Consider the following 13048-nt stretch of genomic DNA (forward strand, 5'->3'; position numbering starts at 1 on the left):
ATCTTACCTTCTTACCTTTCCCTAAGGCTGAGGTAGGGGATCTTGGGCTTAAAAAGGTTGGTGACCACTGTGCTAGAGGAATATAGCATGTATACAGCTAAACAAAGCAGTTTGCCAAGGTGCAAAACACAGCACATTCATCACATACACCATATAAAATAGTATTAATACGGCATTATTAACAGATAATAAAACATATTCTGATACCGATGCATATACGACATGCTGTATAGTTAAATGTTCAACAGTATAATGGTACTGACGCTGCCATAATTAACGTGTACTAGGTGATAGCAGTGTGTTCAGAAGTCTCACTTCAGCTGCCCAGCCTTACAGTCCTTGTTCTTATACAGTGGTACCTTTTGCGTGACAGGTAGGAGGTCAAAAAGATTGTGGGACCGGAGGGTGGGTGTTTGACATTGCACAGGGCTCTGCAAACCTACTGCTTCTGGTTATAAGTCCTGGATGCTGATGGGGGGCTGGGGGAGAGAGAGAACCCCGAAGTTTCTCCCAGCAGTCCTCACAATTCAGTGCAGGGTCTTGCAGTCAAATGCTTTGCTTTGCAATTCCCATGCCAAACGGCCCGACAAGACACCCTCGATGTCACCTTTGCCACTCTCCTCATTCGTGGTGTCAAAGTGTCATTTCAAGTAGGCTTTAAAAGAGGCTGTCTGCAGCACAGTGCAGAGCTATCCTTATCTGTGTGCGATATTTTATGACATTAGAAAAACGTCAATTCACAATGCCTCTGAGAATCGGAGCAGGTTTTTTTCATCCATGTGACATCTGTGAGTCTGAATTTCTTTGCTGCAGAGGAAGATAGAAATAAATTTCTCATTTGAATGGATCATGCCAACCTGTAGCACATCCAGCGATGGTATGTACAATGTGTAACGCATTTTCTCGTAATCTGCCCATAGAGGAGCAAGAAAGAATAGAGGATCATAGAGGTGTCAAAAAAGTTCGTCATCTGCTTTTTGAGGAAGGTGGAGAGAGCTGGAATTTGCACAAACATATGTCATTCTACAGATGTGTAGTAGAGAGCATCCCGATGAGCTGTATCACTGCTTGGTACAGAAACTGCACTGTTCAGACAGGAAGGTTCTACACTGGTTAGTCAAAGCTGCCCAACACAACACCAGCACAAACCAACCATCCATCAAGGACTTATCTCCAAAAAGGTTCCAGAAACAGGCCAATAACATCATGAAAAATCCCACCCACCCTGCTCATGGAGTGCTTGTCCCACTCTCGTCAGGGAGGAGGTAACATAGCATCCACAACAGGACCACCAGACTCAAAAACAGTTACTTTCCCTAAACAGTAAGGCTGATCAACATCTTGACCCACTAACTCCACCACTACTTCCTTTTCTGTCAGTCACCTTACGTACAGCCTAGTGTCACTTTACAGACGTACAATCAATGTATATAACCTATCTTATGTCTTTATATTGTACTTGTTGAGTTTTTTTTATTGCAGTAGATCTAGAGTAACAACTATTTTGTTCTCCTTTACACCTGTCCACAGGAAATGACATTAGACCATCTCAAAACTTGAAATCATAAGACCAAGAGATTCTGTGGTTGGTGGAAATCCAGAGTAACATACACAATGTGCTAGAGGAATTCATCGGGTCAGGCAGCTCTGGCAGGGTCTGCAAGACATAACTTCCTACAGAGCAAAACCCAACAGCATGAATGGCAGCGAAGCTTCACTACCAGATGAATAATGCCTCTGAGCCTGCTTTGAAAGGGAGAACCCAACTACAGCTGTGAAGATCCCTGCTGCACCTGATGACCCTGTGATCTCTGTCTCAGCATCTATGAGGAACAGGGTAAATTCTTGGTTTTCATGTAATTGAAGTTTTTGCTGTTACATCTCATGAATCACCATATGGTTGTCATCTATTGGATCCTGTGCCTGAGGAAAGCCTGGATATTTTAAATTGCATGGCCCTGCCTTGCTGTGATGCTAAAGATGATGAATCCTTGCATCTCTGAAAGAGCATATTATGTATGCCGAGACTGCCTACTGACTAATATTGCTTAGCTTCCCGATATTTGCCTGAAGTGAGATTGTGCCTTTAAAGTTGAATGAGATAATTATCTTCATGATCACAAGCTCTGCAGTATGAGCAGGCGATGTGGTCGGCCAGTCAGCACAGCCTCTGCTGCTGGAGCCCATCCTTGGTGAGGTGCACACACATTAAACTATTTTCTCCAAGGTCCCTGGTTAAGCAGTGGACCTCACATATGAGAGGTGAATCTTATGGCAGGGTGGTCATTGAAGTGCTGTCAGTTGAGTGTCAGAAATATATCCAGGCAACAGATAAAATGTCCTTCAAGCCAACTTTTATTACTAAGGTCATGGCTGATAATCACAGTTCCCCCCCATTTATTTGAAGTCCGACAACCTCAAACTTGAAAATGACTTAAGAATCTACAACATTCTGTAATAAATATTTCCAAAGATTTACCGTACAAGTGGCTGGCTCCTTATCTCAAACCTTAGTTGTCAAACTTACCTTGGAACAATACGGCTTATTTTTCAGTCTCGCAGAATTTTGCATGTAATCATCCCACATTCTTCTCCTTTCCACTGAGTATTTTATTCGATTTCTTTTTACAGATTAACCTTCTCATCTCAGGAGACAACCGAATCCAAGCTGTATCATTTCATTGTGGTCTTTTCTACAATGTGGAACCTAATGTCAGTAGTGTGAGTGTTTCACAGAACAGCTTTGTTCAGCAAAGGGCACCCTTGACCTTCACTTTTATTCTCCATCCCACTCTACCTCTAGCTTCCTTCACTATTTAGAAAAAGCACAGTGCAAGCTTCAGGAAATAAATATTAAAGTGTTTTGGGCTCAGAATTGAATTCAACTATTTCAGATGATCAGCCTTCCCATTGTCATACAACATTTCACATATCCTGCCTGCTTGTCTTTACTCTCTCTTGTTCTTGTGATTTTAGGTTTCATTTCATCTCCCTTCATTTACATCTCCCATAGGTATAGCTTTTGTTATCGCCTTACCTTCACCATACTCCTCCTGGATGACCCTCTATTACAAGCCTATTATTCTGTCCTTCCTCCTCCCTTTCCTTGTAACTGAAAGCTCCATTTATTTATGTCCCAATTCAGAAGAAAGGCTATGAACCTGAAACGTTCATGCTCTTTCCACACAGTTGCTGCCCAACCTGCTGAATATTCCAGCATTTACTGATTTATTTCAGATTTGTGGCATCTTCAATAGGTCTTTCTTTTTGGGTAGGTAGGATGTTGTCAAGCAAATCTGCATGGGTACAGCCCTAACCAGAATAATTATCAGTACCAACATCCGACTTACTTTCCTGGTCACCTGCTGCACCTATATGTTCTATTTCTGCTTCTCCCGAACGAATACTGTGAGAATTCTCTATACAGTACTATTTGCTCATTTGTCATCATTTTTAAAAATCCAGTTTTCAATATTTAACGATGTTGTTTACTCTACCCAGTTGCTACCTGACTTGCTGAATATTTCCTATGTTATCTCATTTATTTCAGAATCAAAGCATCTTGCAATTTCATCCAGCTATCATCCTCTTGCTTTGTTCTGAACTTGGTGATATCCCTTTGCATCTTCCTCTGAGTTCATTTTCCTTCTTTGCCTTGTCAGCAGACTTCTACAATTGCACTCTGCTAATAGCTTGAATTTGCAACTGAATTTGTCTTTCCCCTTCGGGCTTGGAATCCTTGCAATTTTGTCTGTGTCAGCAAATCTCTGCTGCAGCTTGCATTCTAATTCCAGATCCAACTAATTTGAAATGTGTTGAGGCACAGGAGCAGAAACTCAGACCCAGCATCTCTATTCTCATTATAATTTGTTGGAATGAGGACATTTCAGAGTTGATTCATTAATCGTGGGGAAGACCAAATGTCATGGAATTTTGGAGACAATTGACCAGCAGAAATTATTCTTCACCTCTTTCCTCTACCATAAATTAATTTGCCAGGTTTTGCACAAGTAATTATGCAAAAGCAGTTATGAACTTTCACATATTCCTCCAAACCAGTTTATGACATAATGTTCACAGTTCTGCAAATGCACAGGAAAACATTCAAAAACTAAAATCTACACAGATAAAAAATCAGAATCTTGAACCATAGAATCAAGTCAATGTTAGCTGTAAAAAAAGTACAGGTGAAAAATTTGGTTTGGCAACCCTTAGTTTTGGATATTACCGTTTCTGATTCAGCTGGAAAATTGTGATTTGAATTGTATTATTTACCATCTAGTTGAACTTGTTAGGATGAATGCCTGATCCAAGATATGCCTGCAATCATTTAACATTAACACTAAATGGTATCTGTCATTTAGCAAAGTCATATGGCAGATATAAGTAAAGCAAACATTCTGAAACTTGAATCATTACAAATATTTATCAGGGAATGCAAAAAGTACTAATTATCCTGAGTGTGACAATGAATTTTGAGCATCCTTCACAAATGGACATTTAGAAGTTTGGTTTAATGAAGGAGCATCAACTCTGAATCTTCCAGTTTTTAACATATTTCACATTACATTGCAGTTTTTATTCTATTATAGAGGCTTAGCCATCATGAAGAAATTGCACTTAATTTAGAATTCCCTTTAACACAATATGCAATTAATTATCATCCATATTTCCATTCCACAATATTGCTGAGGTGGTAGCTTCCACATACGCACATCCTTTTAAAAAATTAGCAGCCGTACTGCTGCTTTATTAAACAATAACGTGAAAGCATGCCAATCATTTGATTTGGAATACTCAGTGCTTGATTGCTCATGAGGAGGCCTTACTCTACCCTTTTCTCAGTTACAGTGCTGTAATTTGACTGTTTTCTCCATCTGCTTGGCCCTGATCTGAAAGGCTCCTGGCTTCGGTAAACCTCAACGACAACCATGATGTTCTTCCTTCAACTTTTATTTTTTTGGTCAAGTGTTGTTCAAAACAAGAAGCACACAAGTTGCTATTGAAGGTTACGTTCCATATTCCAAGCGCTGCTCAATACCATTGGAACTGTTAATTTAAGTTATTTAGTTTTTGGCTTTTTTATCTGTGAATATTAAAAAAAACAAGCATTTAACAGCCACTGGAGGAAGTCATTGACAGGGTTGAGGGAAGACAAAGCTCCACCCACATTATTTGCCTCTTTCAGGGGCATCCAAGGATTGGGATCCACTTCAAAACACCTGCTGTCCATTTGCTATCTAGACCACGCTGCTGGACTTCAAGATGTGCAAGGCCAGCAAAGAAACTCATTAGAGAACCCAGGTGAATTTGGGCACAGGGTGGGTGCAGGCAGGGTGTGAAGTGGTTGCGTCAGTTTTTGGGAGGGAGTTTAGGTTGGCAAATTCCAGTCTAATTCTCTAATGTTAATGACTTTATTTCTTGTACAATACTATTTAGAATTTAACATAAATGAGCCCTAAATATGCCTCCATTTGAATCTTGCTTAATTTTGAGCCCAGATAGGTACATTTTGATAGTGTATGTATTCTTGCAACAAGATTTGTATACAGCATGATTGTTTGAAAGAGCTCTTCATTTACAACAGCTCTCAAAGGTGAAGGGTGCAGAACTATATCTGTTATATATTTTAACTTCATTATAGTTAATAATCCATTGCAACATTGTTCTCATGCACCATTTTGATTGAGATTCACTGCGTGTTTTGGTGATGTATTTGTCAGAGTTTTGCAGAATTCTGTGCCGGATCCAGCGCAAGTAAAGATCATGATACTGATGCAAAGAGAGAAAATTCAAAATGCAATTTGAGATGTTGCTGGGTGCTTACACTTCATGAGCGGGTAACAGAACAAAATCCAGCTTTAGTTATGGCTTCCCGGTGATTGTGTTGCTGTGTCTGAAAGCTTGGTATAGGATGGTTGTGATTTAGTAACCATGGACCCAGGCCCACCTAGAAAGGAAAGAGCTGTTACTAACCTGTCAGATTTAATGCCACCTCCAAAAGCCACATGTGAAGTTACTCATCTTCTTTGGTGCAAGTCCTACAGGTGAAATCGAAAGAAACATAAGAATAGATGCTGGGCAGGCTATGCTTTGGGATCCAAGGAAAACGCAATATTTTAACCAAGTAAATTGTTAATACCTAGAAAATACTGCATTAGATTCAAGACTTCATTCCAGATGAAGGGTCTCAACCCAAATCATCAACTGTGCATTTTCTCCATAGATGTTCCCTGGCCCACCTAGTTCTATCTCCTTTTTGTGCATTACTGTGCTGAAACATCCCACTTACTTGCACTTTTGGATCTTGGAAAAGTTCTGTTTATTTTCTACTGACTTACTCAGATAATAGAGTACCGAGAGATGAGGTTTGAACGGTGTTTGGCCGGGGTGGTAGATTGGACAGGTGTGGGAAATTGCACTTGAATCCAGAAATGGCACAACGACCCTCTGAGGGTTCGTCACAATCGATTGCAGCTGGCAGTAGAACAGTTTTGCACACAGAAGCCATTCAAAAAACTTCCATTGACGAGATGTCATTGCAAAAAGATTCCAGGTTCACCAACCCTCACACATCCCTCATTTCTGACTTCATCAATTGATCCTGACATCCTTTGCCATTTTGAGTGTACCAAATGCAGTGAGAAAATTCACTGTCTTCTTTCCCAAGCTGATTTTAAAAGCTCTGAATTCAGTTTTACAGCTGCAAAATTGAAACTGAGAATCAAATCTCACCAAAATAAATGAACGTCAAGAAGAATAAATGATTTTCTAGAGAAATCAAAGAATTTATTGTTCAAGAAATACTGAACAGCATTCTGAGAATTAATTCCCTTCCTCCACTTTCATCAGTTTACTGTATATTCAGAGTTATCTGACCCAGAAGTGTTTTTGTAAAACATTTATTTAGATTTTCTTTTGCAATATTGATATCTTTTATTTACTTTCGAGCCTAGTAAGAGATCCTTAGAAGATTGTTAGATCAGACTCAAGGTCTGCAGGGTCAGGGAACCATCAAAGACTGAAAGTGTTTGACTAAAGTTCATAAAGATCCTGTCAATTATATAGAAAAATAATCACTTTCACACATTCATTCTCAGGAAATGCAAGCTAAGGAACAGAATTTTACAAAATGGCCTAAGGAACTTGGAGTTAAGTGACTGGTGCAACAGACCCAATTTTAGCTTTGTAGTAGTCAAAAAGAACACAAAAGACGGCAGCTTTATAATCAGAAAATTGCATTATCATATGGTTTCCTGAACATTTGTTATAAGTGATCGTTATGACAAAACATTTTAAGCTAGTTATCACCATCATCATCATTACGTGCCGTGTCGTATGACATTGGTAATCATGGCCTCCATGACCATGATTGTTCTTGGCAATTTTTTCAACAGAAGTTGTTTGTCTTTACTTTGTTCTGGGCAGTGTCTTTCCAAAATAGGTGACCCAAGCCATTATCAATACTCTTTAAAGATTGACTGCTTGGCTTCAGTGGTTGCATAACCAGGACTTGTGATGTGCATCAGATGCTCGTACGAGCATCCACCCCACCTGTTCCCATGGCTTCACGTGACCCTGATCAGGCAGCTATGCAGGTATTACATCTTGCCCAGGGTGTCATGCAGGCAAGCAGTGCTGAACGATGCCTTACACCTCCTCTGGTAGAGACACATCTCCGCCCTGCCACCCAATAAGCAAGTTAAGTGGGTTAAAAATTTGCTCTGAGGTAGAAAGCAGCTGGTTGTAGTTTAAGGTTGTTTCTAGGAATGGGGCACGGTAACTACTGGGGTGGCACAGGGGTCACTGTTGCATCCAGTAAATAAACGTGTTATTTGCGTCAATAACTTCAATGAGAATGCATAAGGCTTGATTGGTAAGTTTGCAAATGACATGAAATTAGGAGATGTTGATAGTGAAGGAGGTTATCATTGATGATGGTGGGAGGGGTGGATCTTAATCAGTTGGAGAGGTGGGTCATGGAGTGGCATGTGGATCTCAACACTGATAATTGTAAGGTGATGCAGTTTTGAAAGTCGATTCTGAGTAGTACTTAGAGTACTTAATGGAAGTAGTACTTAATGGAACAGAGAAACCTAGAAATGGAAGTGCATAGTTCATTGAATGTGGCGCACAAGTAGACAGGCGATGAAAACGGGCATTCAGCACACTGGCATTCATCAGTCAGGGCACGGAGCTGAGGAGCTTGCCGCTGTATGAGTAGCTGGAGAACCCACACTTGGAGAACTGTGTACGGTTTTGATCAACCTGGTGGAGAGAAGATGTGGTAAAACTGGCAAGTGAGTACAAAAGGTTTAGGAGGATGTTGCCAGGACTACAGGACCAGGCTGGCTAGGCTATATCTTTATTCTATAGAATGTAAGAGAACGAGGGGTGACCTTGGAGAGGTTTATAAGCTCCTGAGGGGCAGAGATAAAGGTGGATGACAGCAGACTTTTCTCCAGGATAGGAGAGTCCAAACCTAGGGGGCATAGATTTACAGTGAGAGGAGAAAGATTTAGAAGGGACTTGAGGGGCAATTCTTCCATGCAGAGGGTGATGAGTATATGGAACAAGCTGCCAGAGGAAGTGGCTGAGGCAGAGAAAATATCATCATTTAAGAAGGCCTTGGATAAGTACCTGGGGGGGGGGGGGGAAGTAGGCCAAACACAGGAGATTAGGACTAGACGGATGGGCACCTTTATTGACGGACTCGGGCAACAGGGCCTGTATCCATGCTGTACTGCTCGACATTTTTAACACCAATATTTAAAAGGGTATTCTGAATATCCAATTTGTAAGACTATGAGAGGGTAAGAAGCAAATAAGGGTTAATGATGTGCATGAGTTCAATAATATCTTGCTGAACATTGATTGAGACAGCCCCAAAAGCCTTCTCCACTGCACCAAGTAATCAGCCTTGCATTCATCTGAATCTTCCTGTGATTTCTAAAGTTATCAAAGCACAGCACCAGGAGAGAAGCAGAGTTTGCTACTTCTGAGGTTCTGCTTCAAAGTTCAAAGGACATTTATTATCAAAGTACGTCTACTCGCTACAACCTTGAGATTCATATCCTTGCAGGCAATCACAAAACAAATAAACCCATCAGACCATCCAACACCCGAATGTAAAAAAAGAATAAATAATGCGAACAATAAGAAATAAGCAAATAACATTCAGAATTAAAGTTCACAGCCACAAAGCCAGTCAATATTGCTGCCCACCAGGAGCCCATTAGTTACAGGCAACAGCCTCAGTTCAGTGTAGTGGTAAGTACAGCTGGCTCTCCTTATCCGCGAGTTCCACATGCGCGAATTCAACAAACCATGAATTGAGAAAACACCATAGTGCTCTTCCAGCACTCGTTGTTTGAGCATTGTTCGCCTCGCATCTCATTCTTTCGCTACTTTGTTTCTGTGAAAAAATGGCTTCTAAAAAGCAATTACATGGTCAAAGCAATTCCTTAAAGGCTAAGAGGGAGCGTAAAGTGTTATCTCTCACTGAGAAAGAAGAAATATTGGATCTTTTGAAAAGTGGCAAATTCCTGGAAGTGTTCTCGCGTCTCGTTTGTTCGCTGCTTGTGTTGTGAGCGAAAGGAACATGTATAGTTTTTTTTCTTGTCAATATAACCATATAACCATATAACAATTACAGCATGGAAATAGGCCATCTCAGCCCTTCTAGTCCGTGCCGAATGCTTACTCTCACCTAGTCCCACTGACTCGCACTCAGCCGATAACCCTCCATTCCTTTCCTGTCCATATACCTATCCAATTTTACTTTAAATGACAGTACTGAACCTGCCTCTACCACTTCTATTGGAAGCTCGTTCCACACAGCTACCACTCTCTGAGTAAAGAAAATCCCCTTCACGTTACCCTTAAACCTTAGCCCCCTAACTCTCTATTCATGTCCTCTTGTTTGAATCTCCCCTACTCTCAATGGAAAAAGCCTATCCACATTAACTCTATCTATCCCCTCATAATTTTAAATACCTCTATCAAGTCCCCCCTCAACCTTCTACGCTCCAAAGAATAAAGACCTAACTTGTTCAACCTTTCCCTGTAACTTAGGTGCTGAAACCCAGGTAACATTCCAGTAAATCTTCTCTGTACTCTCTCTAGTTTGTTGACATCTTTCCTATAATTCTGTGACCAGAACTGTACACAATATTCCAAATTCGGCCTTACCAATGCCTTGTACAATTTTAACATTACATCCCAACTCCTAGACTCAATGCTCTCATTTATAAAGGCCAGCATACCAAAAGCTTTCTTCACCACCCTATCCACATGAGATTCCACCTTCAGGGAACTATGCACCATTATTCCTAGATCACTCTGTTCTACTGCATTCTTCAATGCCCCACCATTTACCGTGTATGTCCTATTTGGATTATTCCTACCAAAATGTAGCACCTCACACTTATCAGCATTAAACTCCATCTGCCATCGTTCAGCCCACTCTTCTAACTGGCCTAAATCACTCTGCAAACTTTGAAAACCTACTTCATTATTCACAACGCCACCTACCTTAGTATCATCTGCATACTTACTAATCTAATTTACCACCCTATCATCCAGATCATTAATGTATATGACAAACAACATTGGTCTCTGTGGCACACCACTAGTCACCGGCCTCCAACCTGACAAACAGTTATCCACCACTACTCTCTGGCATCTCCCATTCAGCCACTGTTGAATCCATTTTACTACTTCAATATTAAAACCTAACGATTGAACCTTCCTAACTAACCTTCCGTGTGGAACCTTTTCGAAGGCCTTACTGAAGTCCATATAGACAACATCCACTGCTTTACCCTTGTCAACTTTCCTCGTAACCTCTTCAAAAAATTCAAAAAGATTTGTCAAATCCACGCACAAATCCATGTTGACTGTTCCTAATCAGACCCTGTCTATCCAGATAATTATATATACCATCTCTAAGAATACTTTCCATTAACTTACTCACCACTGACATCAAACTGACTTCTAATGACATTTGAAATATTTCTGCCAGAGCCCCTGCTATTTCTACACTAAACTCCCTCAAGGTCCTAGGGAATGTCCTGTCAGGACCTGGAGATTTCTCCACTTTTATATTCCTTAAAAGTGCCAGCACTTCCTCCTCTTTAATCGTCATAGTTTCCATAACTTCCCTAGTTGTTTCCCTTACCTTACACAATTCAATATCCTTCTCCTTAGTGAATACCGAAGAAAAGAAATTGTTCAAAACCTCCCCCGTCTCTTTCGGCTCCTCATCTAGCTGTCCACTCTAATTCTCCAAGGGACCAATTTTATCCCTCACTATTCCTAAGCATTATATATTAAGCATTATATCCCTAGGCATAATATTCCCTAAGCATTACAGTATTATAACTATTTACATAGCATTTACATCATATTAGGTATTATAAGTAATCTAGAGATGATTTTAAGTATACAGGAGGATGTGTGTAGATTACATGCAAATACTACGCTATTTTATATAATGGACTTGAGCGCCCGCATTTTTTGGTATCCGCAGGAGGTCCCGGAACTAATCCCTCGCGGAACCAATTTCTCGCCAAGCAGAAAATTGAACCAGCCCGTCCCTAGCCCCCTGCATCAACACCCTGATCTTTTCAATCTAACCCAGCACTCAGACCGGCCAACATCAGCTCATTCCTTGCTCTCAGACCCATGCCCTACTACTTCAATATGCTCTTGGGTCTGGGTCCCACAGCCTCAATTTGGCCCAAACCTGACCTTTCCAATCTGGCCCAATGCTTAAAGTGGTCAAACATCAGCTTGTTACTCACTCTTGGGCGTGGAGCCCGCCAACTTGACTCTGCCTCACCTCAGCTCTGCCAACTCAGATTGGTTCCAAGTCGGGAGCAAGTTACAGCTTGTGATTCAGCTGGGAGCTCAGAGAATTCGACCGTGTAGGTAGGATTTAAGCCTACCTGGTCAATACCTGTGGAGGAGGGGGAACTGCGCAGGCGCGAGTGACGTCAGCGTCGAGCGCGCACTTTAAAAGGCAGGACTTCTTTTCAGAGCGGGCAGCGGAGTCCGTGGAAGCAGAGTCCTGGGCTTTGGCTAAGTGGGCTTCGGTAAGCCTGTGTGATTGCTCGCTGAGGGGAAGAAGGTAAGGTCGCTAGGTGCTTTTTAGACTTATTCTATTAATCCAGTTCAGGTATGGGGGAGACAGTCAGAGCAGTGGTGTGCTCCGTATGCAGTATGTGGGAGGTCAGGGTCAACACAGTTGTCCCTGATGACCACACCTGCAAAAGGTGCGTCCAGCTGCAGCTCCTATCAGACCGAGTTAGGGAGTTGGAGCTGGAGCTGGATGAACTACGGATCATTCGGGAGGTGGAGGCAGAGATAGATAGGTATCAGGAGGTAGTCACACCAAAAAACCAAGAAGTAGGCAGATGGGTGACGGTCCAGAGAGGCAGGGGGAGCAGGCAGAGAGAGCAGAGCACCCCTGCGGCCATTCCCATTAACAATAAGTATACCGTACTGGATACTGTTGATGGGGATGACCTACCAGGAATGAGTTGTAGTGGTCCTGCCTCTGGCACAGAGGTTGAACCCTCAACTAGAAAGGGGAGGAGTGAAGAGAAGAGAGCGATAGTTTTAGGGGACTCTATAGTTAGGGGGGCAGATAGGAGATTTTGTGGGGCAGATCGGGAGTCTCGGATGGTATGTTGCCTCCCTGGTGCCAGGGTCCGGGACATCTCAGATCGGGTGCAGGCTATTCTTGAGAGTGAGGGCATGAACCCAGATGTTGTGGTCCATGTAGGGACCAATGATGTAGGTAAGGTGAGTGAGAGGGTCCTGCTTAGAGAGTTCAGGGAGTTAGGAGTGAAGCTGAAGGGCAGGACCTCCAGGGTGACAATCTCGGGATTGCTACCTGTGCCACGTGCGAGTGAGGCGAAGAATAGAATGATTATGCACATTAATACGAGGCTGAGAGCATGGTGCAGGAAGCAAGGGTTCAGGTTTTTGGATAATTGGTCTTTGTTCCAGGGACATTGGGATCTGTTTCGAAGGGATGGTCTAC

General features: G+C 41.9%; 1 long non-coding RNA gene across 1 annotated transcript; it reads right to left on the reverse strand.

Moving 5' to 3' along the window:
• Positions 1–265: 265 nt before the first annotated feature.
• Positions 266–12785, reverse strand: LOC132392351 (uncharacterized). The gene is made up of 3 exons (XR_009511503.1): positions 11805–12785; positions 5977–6041; positions 266–807 (listed from the first exon to the last, which is right to left on the reverse strand). It is a non-coding gene; the product is annotated as an uncharacterized LOC132392351 (long non-coding RNA).
• Between the last annotated feature and the right edge of the window lie 263 nt (positions 12786–13048).

Source organism: Hypanus sabinus, chromosome 4 (assembly GCF_030144855.1).
Source record: "Hypanus sabinus isolate sHypSab1 chromosome 4, sHypSab1.hap1, whole genome shotgun sequence".
In the NCBI taxonomy this organism is placed as follows: Eukaryota; Metazoa; Chordata; class Chondrichthyes; order Myliobatiformes; family Dasyatidae; genus Hypanus; species Hypanus sabinus.